General features: G+C 38.8%; 1 long non-coding RNA gene across 2 annotated transcripts in view; it reads left to right on the forward strand.

Annotated features, from left to right (window-relative positions):
• Positions 1-17,450: 17,450 nt before the first annotated feature.
• The window catches only part of LOC101943969 (uncharacterized), a 47,248-nt gene continuing 45,583 nt past the window's right edge, over positions 17,451-19,115 (forward strand). For both annotated transcript variants that reach the window (XR_006176868.2, XR_006176869.2), the window contains exon 1: positions 17,451-17,543. This is a non-coding gene — a long non-coding RNA (uncharacterized LOC101943969). The remainder of the gene's footprint in view (positions 17,544-19,115) is intronic.

A 19,115-nucleotide genomic window follows, 5' to 3' on the forward strand; every position in this document is an offset into this window, starting at 1 on the left:
ATAGCAAGGGACTCTTTATTATACATTCTGACAGTGTCAGAAAAACACCACTCTGCAGTGTTTAATCTACCATAGCTTGTTTATTCTCTTTCACATCCATGCCCGTTTTGAAACATTTGGTGCTGCATTTTGCTGCTATCTGCAATTAGCACAAGTATTTATTTAAAGCCCAGAGAGCAGGAAAGAGGTTGCCTTTGATAGCCTCTCTAATCACCCAGCCAGTGGAAAGTGGTGCTATCAGGGAAGGTCTGGGCCTATTTATTCTGATAAAACTGTTACTTCGGGTGAATTTCTTGTTTTGTCTGTAATGATGTACATGGTCACTTCTCAAAGCAAAACCTTGTAACTAGATCTGTCATGCTGAATCTCAACAGTATATGGCCCCAGAAAACAAGCTGTGCCTGTATCTTCCTCTGATGATAAAATGAAAGAAAAGCATGATATGCTAAAAGGTGGGCTAATCTCCTAGATAGCTGATGCTTCTAAATGTGATATGAACGAAACCTGGTTGCTATCATGAAGCAATGTGGTTAAATGGATGGAGCAGGCCATGGACAGAGGATCCCTACATTCTATTCCCAGGTTTGTATTTTACTTGGTTAAGTCATTCATGCCTCAGTTCCTCATTTTTAAATTGGGTAGGCAAACGTTCCCTCACAGGGGTTTTGTGAGGCTTATTTACATAGTCAGATTTTGGCTTTCCCCTTGCATGAGTGTGCAAAGAGATGGGGGGAAGAGGATGCAGGGAGTTCCTCCTTTCCTTGCAGAATCCCCTTCTCTAAAAGTTAGAATGCTGACAACATTTGTTTACTGCCTTTTAGTATATCATAGGAAAGCCATGTGATCAATAGTGCATTATATGAGCTGGAGAGCATAGGGAGAGGGCAGGAGGCAGCAGCCACTCAAAGCCTATGTAGCAAATCATAGTTACCAACCCAGAGCAGTTAAAAATTAATTCCAAATCATTTTTTTACAAATCCAAAACCCTAATCTGTCACTCTGCTTTAGAGAACAATGGAGAGGAAGAGAGAGATACTGGATACATTTTTCACTAGCACCAAAGTCCCACTGAAAGTCAACAGCTCTCTATGGGAGAGCTGGAGAGCAGTTTGCCCCTTCATGCCCCTACAGTGAAGACAGCAGCAAGAGAGGTACAGACAGTGCTTAATTTGTGCCAGGGCTTGCTGGGGCTGAGCCCCGGCACCTCTAGGCTTGGCAGTTCATAGCCCCAGCACTTCTGGGCTTGCCACGGCAGTTATGAAAGTACAAAAATGGCTTGAGCCCTGGCACCTCTTTCATTACAAATTAAGCACTGAGTAAAGAGTAGAGCCATGCTGCCAAGGAATCACTCTTACACTGTGGGTATTCCCACTGGAAGACCAGCGTTGTGGGCCTTGTACACTAGTGGAGTGAGGCTGTGAGGAGTTCCAGAATCAGGGCCCTAGACTTTTGGAAGTTTTTATCAGAACACCAAATCTTTGGCAGCTCACCCAGTTTCTAAAGCTGCCAGGACAAATAACAGGAGATAAAAACCCTGAAACTAATAATTCATGGAGACTGCTGCTATGTTTTGGCATGGACAACCAGAAGGAGGTGGAGGTAAGTATTTGTGTTGGGGGAAATTGAAGACCTGGTCTCAACACTGGAAGTTGCTCTAGTGAAATATGCTATGGTTGCAGGAGATGTTTAGATGCCTCCACAGTGGACAAAATGTTTGTTCTATTAAATGGACAGGCAGTATTACTGAAGAGCACATACTGTACAGGTAGGTTGTAAAGAATACCCAGTTCTCTAAATCAGCCTTTCAGACCTTTGATGTGGTGAAAGAGAAAGGGTTTCAGACATTTTAGGGACCTCCCTGTATTTGGGTTATTGCTGTTTTTTAGACCAGCCTGTAACTTCAAGAAAAGAATGTGCAAGAGTGAAGGATAGAGTTAAAGCTATGGAAGGGGGAGAGAAGATGTTTGGGGAAGAGGGACAGACACTACCATCAAGTTATTCAGAGTTCTATTTCTGACCTGCCTGTACTTTTTGGTGCAACCAACTATCAACTATGGGATGACCTGCAGCTGGAATACTAGAGCAGCTGTTGTTATTTTCGCACATAGAGGAATAATAAGGTGAATATTTTGAGCCCTTCAATTTGGTAATACTTGACCTACAGCTAAATTGACTCCTGAACTATAAAACATTTTAATTTGTGTTGCTATAATTGGTCTTAACTGTTTCCACTTTTAGCTTGGTTCCCCTCTGATCTTTCACCAGTAATGGCTGTTAGGAGACAGCCCTGACTTTAAGTTCATTATCTTTTGAATTAATTCAGAAAAGGGACAAGGAAAGAGCCCACTCACAAAGAGAAAAAAGAAAAAGATTTTTCTTGGTCAGTCTGCAGAATAGGTGTTGAAAGTGAAGGTAAGTTGCCAAGGAGTGAATGTGTTAGCCTGTCACCTCTTGAAAATCTGGGTTCAGATCTGTGACCCTAGCAGTTTCAAAACAAACTAGATAGTGGAAATGAATCACATCACATCACTAAATCAACATGGAGGCTTAGCATAAAAATATCAGACTGCAGGATTCTGTATAATAACTGTCAACACAGAACCATCTTCTGCTCTTCATTAAACCTAGGAAACCCATTGGCTTACCTGCAAATGAGCAGAATTTAGCCCACTATAAATCTTACTGGCATTATCCAGTCACAGTCATGAGGACTAAAGCTCATCTGTGGGAATATATAAACAATTACATTGGATTCAGCTCTATGTTCATAGTTCTTTTTTAATCCCAGTGATTAGTTTATTTCTGGAATTGGCAAAGTAGCAAACCCATCCCACTTCCAGAATCCTCTTTTTTTCCAAGGAACCAGTGTTTCTCTCCTGCCACCAAGTTTGATTTATTTGTGACTAGTAGCACAGCAGAACTATGCTACTAGTCACAAATAAATATTAAGACAAAATAGGATGCTTCTAGCCTAAGAGTCATAATTCACCCCCTAATTCCCGTTTTGCTCCATTGGGGAAGTAATCTACTACCAGTGCAAACCAGCAGCAAATTACTTCCCCCTCTGCAGTGGCACTGCTGTATTAGCCAGTGCATTGAAGAGGGCCAAAGACAAAGTTCCTCTCATTCCTTGCCTCTCCGTCTACTCTGCTCTCATTTCTGTGGGAGGGGGATAGCAGCCCCATGGAATGTGAAATGTAGATGTAAATAGTTATTAGCTACAGTGCTGGTTAAAGTTGTTAGAAAATGTTTTTATCTGCTGAAAAATTCAAATTTTCAACAAAGATTATGAAAACTGATTTTTTTTTTTAGGCAAAACCAAAATATTTTGATTTGGCAGTGTCTCATGGAAATTGTAGATTTGGCAACCCATGCTCCCATTCTCCTCTATAGATTGGACTCCATCATTGGGCTACATCTCCCATAATGCATCATGGTCTCTCCTCTTGGAAACGGGAAGCTTTGTAGCATAGGAGATGTAGTCTGGCTGGGGAGCCTGGCCCAAAGAGGAAAGTGAGGACATGAAGCCACCAAACCACAACTCCCATGAAGCACTGTGCCAGCATGTCGAAATTCAAATATTTTGGTCTTTGGCTCAAATATTTCAGTTTTCAAATGATTTTTTTTTTTTTTTTGATGAAAAATTAAACTTTTCGAGAGAAAGCAGGCTCATTTCACGGAAAATTTTGTTTTGTCAAAAAAACAATTTTCTGTCAAAAAACAGTTTTTATAGAAAATTTTTGACCAGCCCTAGTGCCAGTAAAATGGTGCTCAAGAATATATAGCATGGTTCCTGGGTCTTTTGAGAGAAATAAAACTTCTTGTTTTTGTGGTGCACTGCAAACAGTCTCATTTGGGCAGCTCTTTACAGTCCCATGCACAGATCTGTGGTATGTTTTTCTCATTCAAGGGAATAATTCTTCTGCAGGTGTGTGTAAAACAATTAACCACCTGAACCTAAGTAATTGAGTCAAAACACTCCATTAAATATGTAAGTAGTACTATCCCCATTTTACAGATGGGTCAACTAATACAGTTAATTGGAAAATGGAATGTCCATCCAGCAGAAAATTCCAACACTTCAGTATTTGTTTTCATTCTCTATACCAGATTGAAAAGTTGAAATATAAAAAAAAACTGTGGAATTAAAATTCCAAAAACTATTTGAAGCATTGATGCTTTAAAAAGTCAAAATGAAATGGTATAGTTGTAATTTTTGTAGTAGTTGTAGTTGTAATATTTTTACCTAATCAAAAAGAAACATTTCAGCATTATCAAAATTAAATAAGGAATTTTAAATTATTCATTTTGACACTTTCCCATTGAAAATTTGTCAAAACTGACACATTCCCATAAAATGCATTTTCCAACAGAAAACTTACACCAAAATTTTTTGACTACCTCTGTTAACTAAGGCATAGAAAGGCTAAATGACGTGACCAAGTTTACACAGAAAGTTTGTTACAGAGCCAGGAATGGAAACCAGACTTTTTGAATCCCATTTCCTTGTCCTAGTCACTTTACCACATGGGTATTTATATAAATCTGTTACACATGTAAATCTTTGTGAATTACATATCAAACATTTATACAGGAATGAAACTAATTACAGTTAAAATAGATTTTTAAAAATCACAATGTGTTTGTCTTTTTTTATTCTGATATTTCTTATAAAAATTTGGAATCAGGCCAGTATCCAGGCATACTAGACATATTGCTATGTGCAGCGTTCCTGATTAAGGGTTATTTTTTCAAATGCCTAGCCCCATTTTTGTGAGTAGAATCTTGGAACTTGATTTAAGATGCAAATCTAAATACAATATAGTGCATCTAAGGGGAATGTATTTTTATGTGACAGTCTTGCAGGAAAAATTAAAATAATTATAGAAGACTTTTATTATTTTGAAATAATGAAAGAAAGATTTTTCCTTTTTATGTTGAAGCTATACTTTGATGTATCTGAGGATTGGTGTGTGTATTAAGCCAGGTACAATACTCAAGAATCTGAAGAACTGTACAAGAAATTTATAGTACTGCTTTAAAATGTCTAAGCAAAATCTAGTGAATCGAGGGAGGTATTTTTTCTTTCTTCTATTCTGTCTGCTATTGACTTCTTCCTATCACGTCTGCATTTGATAGTCTATGGGAAAAAAATAACTGCAATTTCAGTAGTGAATTTTATGCAGATTCAGTATTTATGGTGGCAACGCTTGAGAAAATCTATGATTAATGATCACACACAATGCCACTCTATGAAAAGGACAGACTTTTTAGTGGCAGAAATGTGCCCGTAGGCAGTGATGCAAATTTCACGTGCCTCTAAACATGAAGGCCCAGCCTGACATACTGTTTGGGTTTTGTTTATATCCTATTACAGTACCCATAATTATCAAGAAAATTAATTTTGCATACTGGGTAGGAGATATTAATTTAGTTTCCCATGAGGGTCCTTTTTAAAAATATATTTTTCAAAATATACCATCTGTTTTCTGAAAAGCTGGTTTTCCTGAGTTGGATTTTGGTGGAATATTTTACTCCCGCCTACGAACACTTTCTCTTAAGACTGCTAAAAGTCAAACCAGGTTGCATTATGTTGTTTTTTTCATAAAGGGTGTAGGCAACTCAAACAGACCAAAGGGGAAATTTTAGAATACTGAACCCGAAGGTAATAAAATTATTCTGGGCATAGTTTTGAGTATCAGAATTTTACTTATTTTTACTGTACTTTACGGAGAGGCAGTAGTCAAATTTTACCAAAAATATTTTTGCTGGAAGTTTTCAGTTTTCCAACGTGACCTAATTATACTCCAGCTAATTGAATGTGGATTCAAATGGAGTCCTATCTGTCTCTTGTATGAGTGTATCTATCTATTGTATCACCAATGATATTTTGTGATACTCATCATCTTAATATCTAGGCACCTTCCAACTAATTAAAAATAATAATGTTAATAGTCTCTTTTTCTTCCTTCCCTGCCTGCAGACTTTGATTCGTTTTGTGTGTGGAAAGCCAAGTATAAAAAATGCACGTGAGCTCCAAAATCTAGGTCCAGTTCCTATAAGTGTTTTGCTTTGCTGTCAAGCCTACTCCTACTGATCAACAGTTTCCACTGTTAAGGGAGACCATAGTTGCAGTGGGAAAGGTAAACTCTCTACCCGTTAGTTCCAAGCTCACGGGGATCTTTGGTATCAGGGCAGAGATCTAGGGCTTGATTCCCTTTTGCCTCGCACAGTGAATTATACTTGGGGAAAGGGAGCATAACACACTACCATGTCAGAGCGGTGGTAGCGTTTTATACTCACATTGCTCTCGCCTAGCGCAAGTATGAATGATTGCAAGGCAGTGGAGCCTCAGTCCTCTAATCTAATCTAGGCATAGAGTTCCTCATCCCTCTGGCACCTGGGCGTGTGTCCTGCACACTACTGCATTTGAGGTGCTTGAGGCAGCAGCCTGACCACGTGCACCAAAATGAAAAAATGGCTCCCTCTGGCAAAGCCATTAGAAGTTGTGCCAAGCTTGTCTCAGCTGGAAGTGGCTCTTTCCATATCTTACAGTTTCATAGGAATTGTTTTCTCTTCCAAGGGCTGTAAAATATCTGGGTCAGCAGGTATAATAGAAAATCAAATGAGAATGTCTATCCTTTGTTAAAATGAGCTCTGCACCCTATTGTTCATTTCAGGTACTGGTTCAAGTTGCCAAAGATTTACTCCACGGAAATTAGCGTTGGAAAAAAATAAAATCAAACTATAACTCAAAACAAGCATCCAGGACACTGAAATTTCTTTAAACTGCTGGGCACTCAGCTGGTGCTATACAGGTCTCTTAACTGTGAAAGGATAGAAGATTTAATGCAGTCATCTTATCTGCCTTGAGTTTGACTAGGTCACTTTAAACATCAGTTTTTGTCATTCTGATTCCTCTTGTGGTCATTATTTTAGCCCTCTGTTTCCCATCTGATATTGAACTCTAGTGATACGGATGCAGAAGCAGCAAACAACATGCTAGAGGAAGAGAAAAGGCTGTTTTTACTGCTTTTAGCAATGTGACCTTAGGTATTGATTTATAGCCTGCTGCAGTGCTCCAATGCAAAAGGGAACTGTGGTAATTAAGTTAGTATCTGCACTTTCTAAAATAGTGCTGAGTTGCAACAAAGAGAGACCCTTTATTTTTCCTCTCTGTCTCTCAGTGAATGCAGATGCAGGCACTAACCTCTGACCCTTCTCAGCTCTCCCCAGCTGCAGCTGTTATTTTTCTCTCTGTGTGCCTTTAGGTGCTGATAGACAGAGTAAGATTCATTAATGTTTTGTGCTTGACTTTTTTTTTAAGCTAGCACTGGAGCAAATTTCTACTCAGTACCTGACGCTTTTAAAAAAAAATCCAAGTACTTATTTGGGTAGATAGAAAAGCAGGCAAGAAAATATAGACTGGACAGAAAATTCAGCAGGGTGGGTGGTTGTGAAATGGCTCAGATTTTAAAACAAAAGCTTCTGCATGAAGATTCTCATATCTCAGCAAGATGCATTATTCCAAAATACATATAAAGATAATAGAACAAACACAATGGGGAATCTCTTTTATATTCCAATACAGTCATTAGAGAAATAGGGCCACGGAAGGTAATAAAATTGAGTACCTTGAGGTAAGCATGTAAATGACATGCTAATGTATGCAAATTAACATACTATGTTCAGTGTCCATAAAAACTACTAAATACAGCTAATTAAAGATAGGTAAGTTGCTGCATTTTATACTTCACAGAGTTATGAGGGAGGTAGTATACTATCATAATTACACAATGTTTGCCTTGGGGAATGCATCAAATGTTCTATTTTTTTTCCCTAGTAGTTTTGTCTATTTCAGTGGAAGTAATTACCTTTTCACTTCCTCACTAAACGTCTGAATCTGAGTGAGGGTTATGAGATTAGAAACAAAATAAAATTACAGCCAATACTGTAATTCTGCAAATACTTAGTACTGAACTTAGTTCTTACTACTGTGAATATTCTCCTGAGCAAAAAACTTAAATAAATGCTTGACTTCAGTGGGACTTATGCAAGCACTTAAAATTAAGCATGTGCTTGATTGTTTTGCTGAATCAGGGCATATATCCAGTATTAACTGTTTGCAGAATTGTGTCCTTATTGATTAGGAGTCAAATCCAGCTTGCCTTGCTCATATATGCATCCGAAGACGTGGGCTGTAGTCCACGAAAGCTTATGCTCTAATAAATTTGTTAGTCTCTAAGGTGCCACAAGTACTCCTGTTCTTTTTGCTCATGAAGGCAATTTAACTATTTTTGTGAGTTAAGCAAATTAGTTTTGGCCCTATACACTACTTGAACATGATCAGATCAGCTGTCTTAAGAAATGGTCGTCAAATCTGATGAATGCACACCCTTAAACTTGTTGTTGCAGTCACAAATAGCTCTATTAACTTGTTTTCAATGCAGTAATAGGCTTTTGGGGCTTAGAAAAAGATGGGCCCCAATTTTTAAATGTCCACGCTCTGCATGGTGCAGGACCTGAGGAGGCACAAAAAAGACTTTATATTTGTTTGACCCAGGTGGCAGCTACAGGATGATTCAACCTCTGATACAAATTAGAGCAGCCCCAAAGCTGCTCTAATTTGCTCCCAGCTACCCACACCCTCAAGGGGCTGTTCTAGTGGCTGGGGATTACCAGAGTGCAATGGTGTTCTGAACGTGTTCCTGTTACACAGTCAGGTCCCTGATGTAGCTACGACCTCAAGTCTGTGAGGCAGGATAATGGAAAGCTGGCCAAGCCAGCTTTACAGCACCTGAGGATTCTCCCATGCTGAGGGCTTTGTAGCCCTTTGAGGCCATAAACAGGGGGCCAGGATCTGGTTCAGGGGTTTTAATATTTTAATGCTAGATACTTTGTTATGTATTAATGTTATGAATTGTAATATATGTTTGTGTGGTACATTTGGAGTCTGCCACACCAGAATTTCTGGCCTGTTCTCCAGCTGTTGAGTACTTGAAAGTCTGATCAAGTCAGAACCTCTGAGATAATGTGAAAAGCTCCACCTCCCCTTGCTGTCATTTGCACTAATGGGTTCTCCTTCAAATTACTTCAGGCTGATCTTCCCTATTTTTTAAGCTATGTGTTACTTTCCCAAGATAGTTTGAGCACCTGTCTGTTGCTGTTTTGTCTTCAAGGAATGGTTCTACTTTGTTTTATGCAGGATTTGGAAGCCTTTGAAACAGTTATGTTATAGCTGCAGATTAACCCACATTTTAAAAAGAAGCCTCTCTCATTCCTGCTAGAGAATGTGGTTTATGCAGGCCATTATTTACTCTTATAAGCACTGAAGCACCGCGGTGATGGATGTGGTGTACAGACGTGGTGAGTAGAAAGGGGCTCATTACAGTTTGCCTGGTGCTTTGCTTTGCTATCAATGATGGTTTATGGCTCCAATTCAGCAAAACATCTAAACACATGCATAATTTGCCCCTGTCCAGTAAAGCAGTTCACCATGTGTTTAAGTCCTATTGAAATAAAAATTAAGCCCAATATTAAGCACATGGTTAAATGATTTGCTAAATAGGAATGGATTGCTGAATCAGGGCCATTGGAGGGAAAAAAGAGTGGGTATTCTTGGAGCAGAAGAGATGGGTTGACAGAAAAGAGAGATTGTGAACAGCAAAGAACCTGGGAGGCCAATAAGAAAAATTGGGGTGCAGAGGTGACAAAGAATGATATCAACGGATAAGGGATTCATAGGGGTAAGCAACATACTAAAAAAGAGTGAGAATAATATGGAGAAATGTAAAAAACATTTTAGCAAGCTGAGAAAAAATATCGAAGGAAAGAAAAGAGACCTGTTAAAAAATGTATAGAATGACCAAAAAAGGGGTGTGTGTGAGGGGGAGGAGGATTAGGGAGGAAAAGATAATAAAAATAGGGGTTATAGAAATGTTAATTGTATTTTGTTTAAAGTTTTCTCTTACTTTTACATGTGCTATGTCCCACCTACCAAAAAAATCACTTGCAAATCCAAATGTTGCCCCCTGTTGCACCCATGCAATACCACATTTTATCACTTTCCCTGATTAGGAAGTTTCTGAGACATGTTCAGAAGCATCGTATTGTGTGGGTTAATCATTATAACAGGGGTGCAAAACTCTTCAGATTCTAGATGCAGAGCCATTTTTTCAATTGCTGTGATCTGGAGTATCAGTGCAAATCCACAAATAGTATCTTGCAGGCTCGCAAGTGTTATGCAGGGACTCCAAGATTACCCTGCTGCCGCTTGGCCGCTTGCCCTTCACAGTGCTAAGCTGACATATCCAGAATCAGTGCCTGTCAGAGACAGCACTGTTTTAAGAACTGCTGATTCAGCATGTGATCAGGGTGGAGGGGAGCTGATGTAACTTAGCTGCAGTAATAAGAGGCTTTTAACAACATACATACTGTATTTTGATAAGAAAGGGAAGAGCAGGAGACAGGAGTAGAAGGAGTTTACTGTAACCCCTTTTGATAAAATATTGCAGCATTGTGGTATCCCCTGAAAGATTCATTCTTACCAGACCTCCACAGGGCTATCTTTATCACAGGTAATCTTGAATAAGAACACTCTCCCTCCCTCCCCCTTTTCCCTCTCACTTTCTCATGTTGAACTGATGCCTTGAGAAACTCCAGAAGTCCCTAGCAAGGTTGTGACCATTAGTATGAGGCCCCCTGCATACAGCTGATAGCTTGGATTGACCACTGCAGCTCTAGAACTGACAGGCCTTTTTTGTCTTCTGACCTTTGGTGTAGTGCAAGAAAGGAGGTGGGTTGGTTGGGCAAAAGAAAACTAAAAAGTCTTCTTGCAAAATAGAGATTTCTGCAAATGTAAAAGGTACCTAAAGGGTGTGGTGCAACTTCCTTGATCTAGATCTTATTCCTTTCAAGGGAGGAGGAGAGAGTGAGCGAGAGAGAATGCTGCTTTTGGCAGAGGGCAACTGACTGCTTTATGGCTTTGCCTTGATGTATGTTTAAAAAACATCCTAGAGTCTGGCACAAGGAGGATTTTTCCCACTTGTATTACTTCTAAACATTCTTCAAAAGCTTCAGTAGAATATAGAGTATTTGTTTGATCAGGCAAACATATTCAGCACTGAAGCTCATGGGTAATACCTACCTCTGACCATATTCAGCCAATTTTTTTACTTCTAATTTAAATTCAAATTTCCTGTAATCTGTGTAGAATAGAGAGAGATGTCTCAAGCATAATTGCTTCTCTTGAATCAAATTGACTCCATCCAGGCAGCTGCAGAGTCAGGGGGCAATGTTATCAAACTGGATTCCTCAACTAAATATAAATATGGTCAAAAGTTTGAATATATTTACTGTGTACACACTAGTCTCAGGAAACTTGCAAAAGAGTCAGAGCTTGAGTTTATTTCAGATAAACATTCAAAAGTTTGCATGCTTATCTCAACCTTGTCTGGACTATTCAAACTTCCTGAGGCTGCAATATTTTGCTGGATATTTCACAAGTACTGTATGGGCTTTCTAGTGAGATTCCTGTTTTCATTCAGCCCTCAAATACCATCAGAACAGACCTTTACAGAGTATTTAGGCATTGATTATCCCAGTTGTACCCTAGAAGTGCAGACACATGGATTTATTCTACGTTAGTGTTTTTTGAATAAGGGCCTAAAAGTATTTAAACAAACATTGATTTAGACCCAGAAAGCTTGAATCCAGAGATGATGTTCAAAGTTCAGGTGTTTGGGTCCAGGATTTTCACATGGGTCAATATTTAATTCACATCTTTTGGGTTAGTAATTCTGTAGTACTTCTAAATGGGGCTACTCTTGAAGACCACATAGAAACTTTAGCAACTGCAAAATGCAGCACTCAATTATTTTGCAGTTTCAGTCCTGTGGCTCATATGTCAACTGTTTTATGCAGACTTCACTCGTTTCCATCTGTCAAGGTACAATTTTTTGATTGAATCTATTGGTTTTTAAATCCTGAATATTTGAGACACTACTTCTTTCTGTGTGCACCATTCCAGCAATTGAGATCAACTAGAATGCGGCTGTTAAAAATCTTAGATATGACTGTAAGTGGACTAAAGTTAGGGCATTCTCAGTGGATTGATTATGGAACTCACTTTCCCTGTTAGTGTGACAGAGACCAAAATTGTTGAGAATTAGGGAATGATGTAAGGTTCATCTTTTTTACTTTTTTTGTGTTATGGCTGACTGAGTTTTACTTTATTGGGGACAGTTTATTTAATAAATATATGGAGATATACCTATCTCATAGAACTGGAAGGGATCCTGAAAGATCATCGAGTCCAGCCCCCTGCCTTCACTAGCAGGACCAAGAGTCACTAGCAGGACCAGTTTGTGACAGTCAGTTGTTGTTTGTAATTATTGTGACTCAGAGATCTCTTGATGCCAGCTGACAGAGGCATAATGGGTACTTAGCATTTTACAAAGATCCCAGGGGTCAGGTATCTACACAATAGTGTGCCAAAGGCAGGTAAGTTCTCTATTGAAAGCCAGTAGCTTACTGGTCATCATAGTCATAGTGAAATGGATGGATGGATGATATTTAAGGAGTTATATATCTATACTGAAAACTATGTTTTTAAGGAATATAAGTTTAGACAGCTCACCAGAAGGTGCTAAATAGGTTCTTTTTAGGTAGGGGTAGTAAAAGTGTCTCTCTCTGGGTGGTCATTGGGTATTTTGTGTCTTACAGTGTAAAACCAAGTCTACACTAGAAAATTAGGTCGGTTTCATTACGTCAGTTGGGGGGTGAGTGGCATTGTTAAGCTTACCTAAGTTATTGTGCAGACAGCACTAGGTTGATGGAAGAATTCTTCCGTTGGCCTAGCTACCTCTTCTTAGGGAGGTGGATTAACTACACCGACCTAATAGTGTTTCCACCATTGGCATAGGTAATGTCTACACTAAAGCAGCTCAGCTGTGCTGCTGTAGCCTTTCAACTATAGACATACCCTCAGTCTATGTGCATTACTGATCCTAATGCAAATGAAGAAACTGTGAATTGACATAAGAGAAGCTCTGCAAAACAAAAATAGTGAGGGGGGTGTCCTGTTTACAAATAAAGACAATGGATTTGGGGGGCATAACTGTAGATACTGAGGTGAACTTGGGATCTTTCACTGTGGAGACAAGCTGAGAGCGTGGTTGGTTTCATGGAAAAGGGATCACGGCCTACCTGGCTGAAAAACACATCCGCACTACCATAAGACATGATAGTAACTAGTTAAGTAAGTCTAGGTTCTAAAATGCGTGTTATGGTTTTATTTTACATGTAACCATTTGTTTTCAGTGTTTCTATTTACTATTATTTAAATCTCTCCTCTTTGTTAAATAGCCTTTTACTTGTTTTCACTAAACATACCTAAATGTTAAATGGAATGGTGATCTTGAGCTGAAACTGATATGCTTGTGAGTACTATTTATTTGGGAGCAGCTACCTTGTGCATTCTGTTTCTAGTGGATCAGGGGTTGGTCACTCCAGGGGGATGCTTGGAAGGCTTGGGGGTTGGAGTGTGCCAATCACTAACATGGAGAGAGAGAAAGTGGGGCCTGTATAAGCCTTTTGGGAAATGGTTGTATTGACTATGGCCAGTGGAATTGAGGAGTTGATTCCCAGCAGGCACAGCCAAGGAAGGCTTCCTTATGCTAAGGGCAGATGCTAGAGAGATACCTCACAACCCTGGCAACTGCCAGGAAGTGTCACAATGATCTTTTCCTTTAAGATCACCCTATTGGTATAACATGAGAACTCCAACTAAGACATAAAAATGGCCATACTGGGTCAGACCAAAGGTCTATCTAGTCCAGTATCCTGTCTTGACAGTGGCCCAAGCCAGGTGTCCCAGAGGGAATGAACCGAACAGGTAATCATCAAATGATCCATCCCCTGTCACCCATTCCCAGCTTCTGTCAAACAGAGGTGAAGGACACCATCCCTGCCCATCCTGGCTAATAGCCATTGATGGACCTATCCTCCATAAATTTATCTAGTTCTTTTTTGAACCCTGTCATAGTCTTGGCCTTCACAGCATCCTCTGGCAAGGAGGTCCACAGGTTGACTGTACATTGTATGAAAAAATACTTCTTTTTCTTTGTTTTAAGCCAGCTGCCTATTAATTTCATTTGGTGACCCCTAGTTCCTGTGTTATGAGAAGGAATAAATAACAATTCCTTATTTACTTTCTCCACACCAGTCATGATTGTATAGACCTCCATAATATCCCCCCTTAATCGTCTCTTTTCGAAGCTGAAAAGTCTGAATCTTATTAATCTCTCCTCATATGGAATCTGTTCCATTTCCCCTAATCATTTTTGTTGCCCTTTTCTAAACCTTTTCCAATTCCAATATATCTTTTTTGAGATGGGGCGACCACATCTGCATGCAGTATTCAAGATGTGGATGTACCATGGATTTATATAGAGGCAATATGATATTTTCTGTCTTATTATCTATCCCTTTCCTAATGATTCCTAACATTCTGTTCACTTTTTTGACTGCCGCTGCACACTGAGTGGATGTTTTCAGAGAACTATCCACAATGACTCCAAGATCTCTTTCTTGAGTGGTTACAGCTAATTTAGATCCCATCATCATCTGCAGGAAGTTAGTCCCAGAGTATAGAACAGACTGGTGGAGTTCTGATAATAAAAGCGCATTAATTGCATGATCTAAAGCTCAATGAAGTCAACAAAAAGACTCCCATTGATTTCTTAGGAAGCAAGATCAGAACTTAGTAGTCTGAGCCTGCACCATTAAAGTCAATGGGAGATTTGCCGTTGACTTCAACCAAAGCAGGATCAGGTTGATCTCTCTGTGTCTAGATTTACTCCCACATGCTACTGTGGTGTTAGATACTGTTTTTTACTCTACATGCACTCAGAGGCTCTGCAATGGGAGCATTATATATATTTCAAAGCAAAAAAAAAAAAAAAATCACAGAAATGCCCTAGTTCTGCACCCTTCTAGCTTTAAGCTGTAGTGACCTCACTGAGCACGAGACTGGGTTTTTTTCTAATCTTTCTGAAAGGAGTCTTGTTTGCTTGCTGGCCCTAACACACCAAGGCACTGTTGTGTTACTTAAAATTGTAAATTATGTCTGTTTAAGAAAATGTCAGTGTTTTTTAAAACAGAATAACAGAACTGGAAAAGTCTTGGCTGTGCTGTTTGTTACCAAAGTTGCATGCAAGCAGAATGATGCATTCATCATTATGAGCAGATTCAAGGAGACTAATGACTGGTACACAATACAGCTTCAGTTCTTTCAAGTAACATGATAGCTGTTTCTATTCTCGCCAGTAAGATTATCTGAGCAATGTTAATGCTCATAAACTAGCCTATAGAGGTACTATGACTACAAGACTGTACTTACAAACAATGAAAACTTAAAGAAAATAATCCCTATTAATTAAATGGATCTTTCTGTCAGAAATAGGGCTGCAAGGTAACTATTTCCTTGGTCGGGTGATGTAATTTCTTTGGGATCTGTATTTGTGCTCTGATTATATTGTCTATTCCCTAACAGCATTAGTATGGGGTAAGTTGCTATCAGTATTGCTTATCAGCTGCCTGGTGAAAAGCTGATCTTGCGATCACATTACATGGGCCTCTTTTATATTAGACAATACATGGATCCTGGTAAAAGGCATTACCATCATGAGAATGTCACTCATGACTTTGAAATACCCCAGTCAAAACAAAACCAACCAACCAAATAAATAAATATGAACAAAAACAGAATTTAATAAAATCTAACCCCATCTCAAAAAACCCAGTCCACAAGGACTTTGATATTGCCATTGATTGTATGTGGAAGGCACTCAGATACTACAGTGATGTGAAATGGTATAAAACCCTAAAAGAGCTAGCTAGATCCTGTATATGGAGAAATGCTGCACTTTGCAGTTTTATATTATGAAATACCATAGGAAAATAACCCAGGGCTCTGAACTATTGGCCTGGAGTTGGGTATTTACTTTAAAACCCTTTTGCGTGGCTTTGATTCTTCTTAAATAGCCACCAAAGAGAGGCACCAACTTTCTAGTGGCTGCTTTGGTGGTGTGTGGTGGCTTTTTGTGTTTGAAATACTGCTTGTGCTTTTGCTCTTTTCCTCTTCCACAAGGGAGGTACTGCTTTTCCTGTATTTTTTCACTAAACATTGAGGTTATGCTATGCTCTTAAGTGACGTCATTTTGGAAGCCCGTAAGTGAGACTTTAGCCGTCTTTGTGTGGGTGGAATGTGTTCACTGTGAAACATGAAGAGATGTTTATCAAAACTTTTTCCCATGAGAATCAGAATTTTCCCTCTCTGACATCCAGGTTTCGCCTTGGTGGAACTTTACAAATATGTTATTTCAGTGACCATTTTGTTGACTCAAGGTTCTGACCCTAGAAGGTGATGGCTCTGAACTGCGACTGCCCTTTTGCCTGCCAGACTTAGTCACAGATAATTGCCTGGAGCATTTGCAGTTAAGCTGCTGCCCAAAACATATACGTATATGGTCATGATTTTCAAAAGTGGCTAGTGATTTTCGGTGCCCAACGTGAGACACTTTAAATGATTTTAAGGGGTGGATGATGATATTTTTAGAAAATCAGGCCCCTTTTAAAGAATCTCAGGCTGGTTCCCCAAATCCTTTCTAAAAAACTTGGCCTGTGTATTTTATTTTGTTTTAAGCTGACATTAACTTGGACAATGCCAAATGAAAAATATTCTTTCAAGTGAGAACATCTCCATCTCTGTGCCCAAGTTGTCAACTTTTGGTTCATTGGGGTATGGCAAGATGGATGCCTTCTTGGGAACCTGACAGATGGGAAAGACCAATCTGTCTACCAAATTTTCCTGAAAACATGGCTGTTAGGCCATGAAGTTGAAAAAATGTTCTTATTTCTCAGGCAAATAACTGGCCCACAATCTGAATTACAGTCTCTAGAAGAAAAGAAAGCCCCACCACATTCCACTTTCCACTTGGGTTGAACCAAGTTGCTTCTAATCGCTAAGTTTGATTGTGTTAACTTAAGGTCAGTTAAGCTCTTTTACTTTCTCATAAAATGTGTGATCTCATTAGGCCTCACAAGTTAAGCGGGATCAGGCTGGGTCAGTACTTGGATGGAAAATGTCTAGGAAAAACTCAGGTATTGAAGGAAGTGGTGTTTAGTAAGAGGCACTTTTCCCTCTGACTCAGTACTGAGCCAACGCCTTAGTATGGAGTTAGTGGAGGTTGTGCCACTGAAGATGCTACCTGACATACAAGATAAAACAAATGAAATTCTGACTATTTTCATTCATCAACATCCCATGGCACTTCCTACAGTGTTAGGGGTATGTTAACACTGATGTCATGGCCAAATTCCAAGGTCATTACATTCTGTCTCCATGAATTCTCTTTATTGTTTCCGTTGACTATAGTATTCTCCTTCACAGACTGTCCTGAATGCTTGTGAATTTCCAAGGCGTGCCTATCTGTGTTACCACCTGAGCACTGTTAAACAGATGCTGTGTTCCATCCCCAATGGTGAGTGCATAATGTTAGATGAATATGAATATATATAATATGCACATGTTGTTTTGAGCAGACAATAATTTGACTTCAGTAGGCCTCCATGCAAGTAAAAGGGTCTGTCCATGTTGAGTCATTTGTGAGGTTCAAGTCTCATTTTTCAAGGTGTCTTGCAATTCTTTAAGTAAAACATGAGAACACATTTGATTCCTCAGTTTGCTACATAGTTAGGCCTATCTTTAGATACTTATGCATTTTTACCAACATATTTGCTTTTCCAGAATCCAAACTCTCCTATATTACCAAACCAATCCAAAGGTACTAGAAAAATTCTTTATTAAGATTGAGTTGGTTGGACAGAAGAGCAGGTCTTTTAAAAAATTGACAAAATTTTACATCTTTTCTTCCAGTCTTACTGCTACAGTTTTCCACCATTTTGGATTTGTGCCACAACTTCCATAGCAAACCTAGATCAGGGTAGAAATCTGGATTTTTTTTAAAACCGAGAAGAAAAGGATTATGTTCCACCAGCCACATATCGGCCTCTGCTTCCTACTTTGACCTCGATCTATTACCTTTGTATTTGGGATCAACCATATTGGCTAAGTATGAGGTTCCATAACTTCCCCTAATCATGTTATAATTTTATCCTTGTGTGATCCTAGTTTGTTTGAGTTTTTTTTGTTAAAGGGACACAAATGCCTATATGAATACTAACTTAATTCCTTAACTACAATATTGTGTGTCATCTGACTAAAGCTGACATTTTCAAGGAAGCATAAGGTGACTGATTCCCATTGGGTTTCATTGTGAGTTGGGTACCTAAACCCCATAGGTTCCTTTAAAAATACTAGCCTAAATTGCTAACCAAAGCAATGACTAGACATGATTTTAATAGAATGTTTTAATCAATTTTATAATAAGTTTTTTTAATTTAAGGTTCTTTTCTTTCAAACTATTTGGGGATAACTCATCGTTCATCTTGAGGTTAAAGAAGAAGGGGCTGTTATGAATAGAGTTGGTTGGAAAGTTTTTAACAAGTCATTTTTTTCCCTTTAAATTTAAACTGTTTGTGAAATGGGATCATTTCTGATGAATCTCCCAATTCAATTTTTTTTTTTGCAAAAATAAAAAGTTTCAAAATCATCAAAACAGAATATTTTGATATTTTTGAACCAGAAAGTTTTGGGTTTTCGAGTCAAAATACCCCCCCCCCCTTTTGTGTGTGGAAATTTTAATAAATTTAGACTAAAACTGTTTAAGAAAAAAGTTAAAAATGGAATGTTTCAAAATTATCCAAACTAAATTTTTTAATTGACCCAAACTGATTTTTGTTTTTTTTTAGTTTGTCATTTTGTGAACATTTTTGAGACTTCAACTTTTCATCCTGATCTGGGGTGGGGAAAGAAATTAGAACTCTCTGAAAGTCTCACAGGATGGGAAAACAGTTTTCTGCCCAGCTCTATCTGTGAACCTATGTCAAGTTCAGGTTCTTGGCTAAAGACATGAACCAGAGTGGGTCCCATCCAATGCAGACAGTCCCAAAATGTAAAGACAATAGATAGAGACAAATTTGGGGGTAAAGAT

Source organism: Chrysemys picta, chromosome 2 (assembly GCF_011386835.1).
Source record: "Chrysemys picta bellii isolate R12L10 chromosome 2, ASM1138683v2, whole genome shotgun sequence".
In the NCBI taxonomy this organism is placed as follows: domain Eukaryota; kingdom Metazoa; phylum Chordata; order Testudines; family Emydidae; genus Chrysemys; species Chrysemys picta.